This window comes from Sander lucioperca, chromosome 6 (assembly GCF_008315115.2).
Source record: "Sander lucioperca isolate FBNREF2018 chromosome 6, SLUC_FBN_1.2, whole genome shotgun sequence".
Taxonomy (NCBI): Eukaryota; Metazoa; Chordata; class Actinopteri; order Perciformes; family Percidae; genus Sander; species Sander lucioperca.
The window spans coordinates 37,850,920-37,859,270 of NC_050178.1; positions in this window are offsets into that span (position 1 = coordinate 37,850,920).

Sequence of the window (8,351 nt, forward strand, 5' to 3'; positions counted from 1 at the left end):
GAGAAACATCTCTTTCATCATGTTCCATGTTGTGTTGTTAATGAGGCTTGTGCCAGCGTTATCATAACAGAGCAGATGTAAGTTGATGCCCTTAGCAACAGGACAGAGCAGAAACAAAACAGGGAAAACTTCACATCAAAATAAGTCGCATGCGTATTTTTTAATTACGGCGCAAAAGCAAGTCGAGACATGCGCTATGGAAACCACCAAACCTCTAACTTTTTTATGCCTACCTACCGATTTGCTGGAATCTCTTCTCTTATAGCTGCGACTGAACATGACAGGCTGATGACAGCAGAGGTAAGGCACAGTCGGCTACTACCGGGAACAAATAGCACACAGACGAAACTGGAGATCAGTGCGCAATTGATAAAGTGTCCTCACGACTTTTTCAAACGCACCGAGCCCAGGCTGCAGTCCTATCCTATTAACCTCCTTCATTAATGAATGGAGCTGTTCCGGATTGTAGCTCCACCCTGTTTCCTCACAGCCAATAGAGGACTAGGAAAATACTTTTGAAAGAAAAGGGACAAACTATAATTACACTTGGACAAAACTAGTGATGCTGTGGTAAATGACAGTGTGGGCGAGTACTGACGTCCAGTCTGAGAACATGTCAAGGCAAATAACATACCCTGTAATTATTGAGAAAATAAATGTTTTATGCTTGCATTCTCCTTCAAACACCCTGTCTTCGTATAACCGGTTTCCTATTATTCGCTATGAATTGCAAGGCAAAGTAGCAAATGCCATTATGCCAAAAGACTCAGTTTGAAAAGGTGAATACATTCCAAAAATACTTTCACATTTTAATGTCACTGCTGAGTCACAATGTAACACAATACATTGGTCATTATCAACAACGGTTAATTTACGGGATAGTTCCGATGCCACCAGAAGTTCCGCCGGATGTCCCTCACTTTCCGCTTTCCTTGATTTCGTTACAGGCTGAAAATGGCAAGTTTAAAGGAAAATGTGTATTGTGCAACAAGGCTTGGTTCGTTCGGGAAATGATTTACAAAGAATATGTTTACGGCATTTACTCTCAAGCTGGGATCTATCGACAGGGATTTGCTATGGACAAAATACACACGGCGATACAATGGTAAGAGCAAATTACATTTAACCATATATCCAGCTCATTTATATAGGCTAGCTCACGTTACTGTATTGTGTGAACAGTTAACTTCATTTAATATTGTATGTGGCATTTCTTTCCTGAGACCATTTAGCAGAGCCAGCATCGCTGCGTCGGGAGCTTAGCGGCAATAAACCAGAGCAGGTTTTTCTCCTATCCAGGAATGTTGTGTGGAAGAGCAGGACCTTCCTCCGCAGTGCTGTGAAGATAGGTCTGGCCTATCCTATGCTCCTAATTTACATTTGTTCAGACTAGATTAATTCCTAACCTCTATTCATATCACCAGAAATGTCTGCCATGTGCCCTACTGGGCGTTTTTTCTGTCGGGTGGTCTAACAATGTTGACTCTCTCCAGCAGGTGCTTATTCTATTCATCATCAGAGAAAAGGCACAGCCTCAGTGTGAGATTGCTTTGACTCAGAGGCACTCTTCCACCAAGATTTGCTTATTATTTCGAGACACACATTTTGCTCTGCTCTGCTTTATACCCAGGCTCTGCTTTATACCCATTATGTAGCTTTGTCAGCCTCTTTAAATTTTAGGCATGCACAATGCTGTGGGGTGATTGTCATGTCATTCTTTCTGTAGGACACACTATCTTTTTTTCGTTTTCTTTTTAAATGGACTTGTACTAACATTGCATTTAATTGCTTTAATGTTGGAAGGTGACGTTTCTAAGTAGGCTGACTAAAAGATTGTGAATTGTGCTGAATGGGTCCTAAAAATAATTACAAATCAAATCTCAAGTCACGATCATACACAAGACAACATGTAGTGAAACTTATTTTTTGCCTAGCTCCAGAAAGCAACAAATAGAAAAAAATAGAATACTATAGAATACAATATTACAAAACAAAAGAAACAATAAAACAATATAACAGTATGTTTCAGAGAAAAGAAACTGAATAGATATTAATGTGTTTTTATTTTAAAACCTTCCACCTATTCTGCAAAGGCAGACAGTGCTTTTAGTCAATAACCACAGTATATTAAAGGTCCAATGTGTAATATATTGACTGTAATAAATCAAAAAACGACCCCAATGCGTCATCAGATATTAAGGAAACATAGTTGAAATACTATCTTTTCTGACAACAATGCTAATGCCATTATATTCTCCTTGAAATTTCCGTTCCGTGACGGAATTTCTGTTTGTGTTTTGGCCTGTTTGTTGCCAGATATACCTGTAATAACATAAACCCAGCACGCACCTTACAGCTGTAATGTTAGTACAGCCATGAAAGCAGGAAATAAACGAACAGGATCAACGGAGATAGATTCTACCCAACCTAAAAAAACCGGCATGTTTCTAACAGTTGCGTGACCAGAGACGTAACAAACCCCGGGTATCACGGTACAATGGCGGACTCAAATGCACGACTCAAAACAGGGAATCACAGGTAAGGGTCTTTATTGTTCAGAGAACAAATGCAGGCAAAGGTACAAAAGTGTCAGGCAAACCAATCAAACCAAAGATTGGAAAAAAATGGCTCAGACCAAGAGGGCTCTTGGAGAGAATCTGGCTCTTTAGTTGCTACTGTTTCACTATGTTCAGTTATTCAGCTGAAAGTTGCTCCATAAAGCTGAGAGGGACTGTAGAGTCATGAATATATTGATTATAGCAGCTTTGAAACCAACATGGATCGGAAGTCCTTAAAGTGCTCAAAAAAATGGAAATCTTAACATTACTTAATATTTTTAACTCCAATTCCATGACCACTGAGAAACACTACCTGCTAAGAAAGAACAGCCAGAACAGCTACTGAACCTTGTGGTGAAACGATTTTGTCAACTACTGTTTTCCAGGTCAAGAATGGACTTTCAATTTCAATTAATTAAATAGTTTAGAGTGATACCACAATAATATATTGGGGCACCTGTATATCCATAGCTTAATTCAGTTTATTAGTGCCCCTTTATTTATGCCATTTATTGTGTAAATCACGTGTCAAACTCAAGGCCCGCGGGCCAAATCCGGCCCCTTGCAAATTCTGATCCGGCCCGCATATCAATTTAGATTCACAATCAATTTTGGCCCACCTAGTTGTGTGCCAAACCAAAAACATGGGAAACAGTTTTTCAACTTGGAATTATGCAACACTCAAAGCAGAATTTGGAAATTTGCCAACTTTGAGACTCAGAAATTCCAACAGAACCAGAGAGTTTGCATATTCCGGCTGTGAAAGAGGTTGTTGTGAGTCAGCTGTGTTCCCTACTTAGAAAATGTAATCATTGTTTTGCTTGATTTGCTAAATTCTAGGATGGCTTTGGAACGTTTTTGCTCACTTTTTCAGGGCTTTATGTGGACCAAACTGTAAGTGAGAAGACTATATGAGACATGCAATAATTGAGTCAAAGATATTTTACTTTTTTGATGAAATAAAAGCATATTAATAAACTATACATGTCTGGCCCTTAATGTGATTCTCTTTTTCCATTTTGGCCCTTAGTGAAATTGAGTTTGACACCCCTGATGTAAATGATCAAAATTACACTCACTGTGTATAAAAAATTAATCAGATTCTAATGCAACACATTTATGGGAGTTATAATGATATGAATCAGAATCAGAATCAGAAAGGGTTTTATTGCCAAGTACGTTTTTTAACACATACAAGGAATTTGTTTTGGTGTTGTTGGTGCACGTCACACATTGTCTAGATGGAATATTAAACAATATAAGTATAGGTATAAACAATATAAGTATAAGTATATGTACACAGTATGTATTAAATTAAAAATAAAGAATAAATAAAGATATAAATAAAAAATAAAGAGCAAAGAGCATTACAGCAGAGAGAGAACAGTGGCATGAAGATGGAGAGTCAGGGTTCCGGGCCTTGTTAATAAGGCTAGTGGCTGAGGGGAAAAAGCTGTTCATGTGACGTGAGGTTTTGGTCCTGATGGACCTCATCCTCCTGCCAGAGGGGAGTGGCTCAAAGAGCTTGTGTCCGGGGTGGGAGGGGTCGGCCACAATCTTTCCAGCACGCTTCAGAGTCCTGGTGGCGTTTAGGTCCTGGAGCGGCGGCAGATTGCAGCCCATCACCTTCTCTGCAGACCGAATGACACGCTGCAGTCTTCCCTTGTCCTTGGCAGTGGCAGCAGCGTACCAGATGGTGATGGAGGATGTGAGGATGGACTCAATGATGGCTGTGTAGAAGTGCACCATCATTGTCTTTGGCAGGTTGAATTTCTTCAGCTGCCGCAGGAAGTACATCCTCTGTTGTGCTTTCTTCACATATGTTCTAACATCATTTTCATCTTTCATTGATGCTTGATGCTTGTCTCTCATCAGAGGATGTGAAGCTCTAGTAGTAGTATATCTTCAAAAGTCTATATCTGTCAATCCATCAAAAGCACAATTAAAGTGAGTCTGAATACAGTTTTCTGCTCTTTTTTCTTCTCTTTTCGTATTGCATCATGCAGGAAATTCTGCTTTACTCTTTCATTTTCTTTCCCTTTTTTTTAACAAGAAAAACAGAGAAGGGCAGCGACAGGTGTTGCTGCGTCAAATCAAATGTTTCTGCACTGAACGGAATTGAGAGAGAAGCAGCAAATTCTCGGCTTTGTCCAAAGAACAGACCAGTAACCCAAAGACACTCAGTTGCACCGGTTGATAAAAGAAAAGCAGTAGTGTAGATTTAAATAATGACAGTGAGGTAGAAAAAGAGAGGCATGAACTAAAGACATATGCACAAATCCACAATTGCAGTCATTGCACATTCAGATAAACACATACAGTACTGTATCTGGGCATCCACATTATTTGTGTGTGCATGCGGGCCTGAGGCTTACTACTAAGCCTCAGTTCAAAGCCATCCCAGATTACCTTAAGGAATGATGATGATAATGTTGGTAGAGGGAGCTGACCCTGGGGACTCATGACTTTAAAACGCCCCTCATTAAGTCCTGAGTTAAGAGCCTAAACACTGTTGGCAGAATCCAAAACAGCTTGCATGCTATTCCGAGCAAAATCTCCTTATTTGGTTGTACAGTCAACAGGGTACAGTGAGTGACAGTGTAGTTGATATCAGGCTTTATTTTGCTGCTGTACTTGAGGAAAACAACAGTCTACATAGAAACTTGATCCGGGATTTTTGAGGCCGTGCATTTTACCTCGCATTATCTCAAATAACTTGCCAGTGAACTTTAGACCTGCAGAAGTCTGTCAGGGCTGATTTAGCTTCAATGAGCGGCTGCTTGCAAGGTGGCGGACATGACGTTCAGAAGTGTTGGGAATGTCCAGTACACTAAGAAGCCTACTGCTGCTTAGGTCTAATCCTTGTGGGAAGGTCTGTGAGACTAACTGCATAGTGCATACTGTACTCACGAGTATGTGCATGTTTCTGGTATTCATTACAATTATTCATATTCGTCACCCCCTGTCTCAATTTGCTGAGCGATCGTTGTCAGCACTGGTGTCAAATATACCCTGTCCTCCCCCTCCCTACACTCTATCTTTTTCCCAGATATGCACCTATACACACGTTTCCTCACACCTAACAATTAGAGATGACAGCAACTTCTTGCACCATTAAAAACAGTCAAAAACAAAACAGTTTCAGCGTCCTTTAACTGCTGCATCATTCACCCTCTCCCTGTTCTTCGGTCAGTAATAACAGTACCTATGTTTTCTACAGGGACACATAGGCATATCAGTGTGCTTTTAGACCCCGCTGAGAGTGAAGGTAAAATGATGGCAGTGGTAGGTGCCATTTATCTGCAGGAGGGCTGCAGATCACTGTAAAGGACCAAGCAGAGGAGCGGGCCAGTGAAGAATACCAACAAGAACAGTGGAGTGAAGCCCTTCACCTACACTGCCCCCAATAAAACATTACATCTACTGACTTAGCTACAGCGATAGAGTAGATGTTACTTGTTAATGATATATATATTTATACATTTGTTCGAATATTTAAAACTCTAAGTGTCTTTGAGGGAGAGAAAATAAAGGCTATACAGATTTGAATCTTTGTGAATTCACTTACTATTGAATACTCAATGTTGTATGGACAAAAACAATGAAGGCCTTATCTCATAATTATGATTTACTATCTCATAATTAGGAGAAAAGATCTCCTAGTTTTAAGAAAACCAGATCTCGAAGGTATGAAACTGTGATCTTTTCTTGTAATTGTGAGATAACAAATCATAATTTTGACATATGGAAGTCATAATTTCGTAATAAGGGCTCTATTTCTTTTTCTTTGGTTAATGCAATAAAGATTTTACATTTAATACAACTGAATTTATAGCACTGAAACAGTTTATTGAAATAGTATTTTTTTATAATTAGGGTTCACATATTCATATTTAAATTATTAGGTATTCAGTGGCTTACAGGACTCATATCTTATGTACAATGAAAACTCATATGCAGTGAGTATGTTTTTGCACAAAACATAAATGCACAGATAGACAAACTGATTCATGCAAATTCAGATTATAATTTTAAAATCTTGAGTTAGTACGCTTACCACGAGTATTTGTTTCTGCTTTGAACCACCTGCTCAGCCTGCATGCATGTGCTGATAGCTGGTGTCAAACAGAACACGATCCTGAGGTCGCCATGGAGACCCTTGACGACCCACATAAACTCTCATAAACACACATTACACAGATGTCAAATACACATTAAAGGTACATCTAACGCTTTTTGACACGTGCCATCAACCAAAATAAACCATGATTCAAGCTGCTTCTAATTTAAATCATAGCAGACATAGTAGTGCACTAACTCACCCTCTGAGTCAGCATCAATATCTGCACAACAAATCAGATGTGTCTACTTCTTTCCCAGTGGACCGTGACATATTATCTCCTGCAATAGAAAACATGAACATATCTTCCAAACTATGGTTCACCTGAGTCCCTGTGCACATAGTAGGCTAAGTATCGGTGCCACTTTCTGTTTTGCTCAGATATGCTGCTAAAAACCTGGATTGAGTCTCACAGCTAGAAGCCACTTGTCTTTGTAATGTTAAACACCACATTCAGCATGCTTGGAGGAATTCATCATAACTTTTACCAGTGATGCAACTATTTATGAGTAGGGAGGGAGAGCTCTTTGGATTGCATTTGGCTACATCTGGAAAAAAGATTTCCCTGTAAGTCTGTCATTTCTTTTTCAGAATATCTGATGCAATACAAACCTGCTGACACACCGCTATCATTTAGCTACTCTATTGAGGACTTGTCTCACAGCTTTCATGTGTGAGCAAGAAAGAGAAAAGGAAACGCAGAGAGTTTTTCTACAAGCTGACCCCTGGGAATCGACTTCTGTATCACTTTCTTAAGTTTAGACAAGTCCTTTGGAGCTATTGAAAGCTACTGCATCTCCAACCCTCCTTTCCTCTCTTTTCTTTCCACACTTGTACTTGTACTTATCCCTTGCATAACATCTCAAACAGCAGCTCATGCATTTGAGGAATCAATCCCCAAATGATGTGTTGGCTTCTATTGCTCTGTGCCACCTGAGATTACCAAAACATTGTGAAATATAGATCATGTTTGTGTAAATTAGTCTATCAGAGCTATAATGCATATTCATTCTGCCCCACAGTCAATTGTAGCATTTTATTCCCCACTTCAAATTATTATGAAGTTACATACAGGATGCAAGAGTCAGCTGCATGTGCTCAACATTTTACAGCTAAAGCTACACCTTAAAGTGACTTTTGTTGAACTGCGGTCACTGTGACCCCAACTGATAATTATGGAATAATGGAAACTCAACCAATCTATCAATGTGTATTCGTCACATGAAATTGTACGATGTACAATTCGAGTAAAATGTAATCCCATCAGCTCCTTCAACTTGTGCATGATTCATCATGAAGCAGAATGTGGCCGTCAAATGAGGCGGATGTGAAAGCACCCAAAGATGCGCACATACAAGCAGGATTTTGTGACATCACAACTAGTTTGGAAGCTAATCATGTTCCAAAGGCAATTTGTGATGTGGAAACGTGACGCCTCCAGTACACTGAGAATGGACTTTTTAGTGGCGACATCTGTTGTCCAGCAGTTAAACGTTTTTTTAAGATCAATTTTTTATTGGTTTTATATTTTTAAACACACAGAACAGACGAACACAATTGAACACGAACAACAACCCTCTCCCACCCCCCACCCTCTGTGGTCTTGAGGAAAACAAAAACAAACAATAAACACAAACAAAACAGAAATCACACCTTGCCTAGTCGCTCTCCTC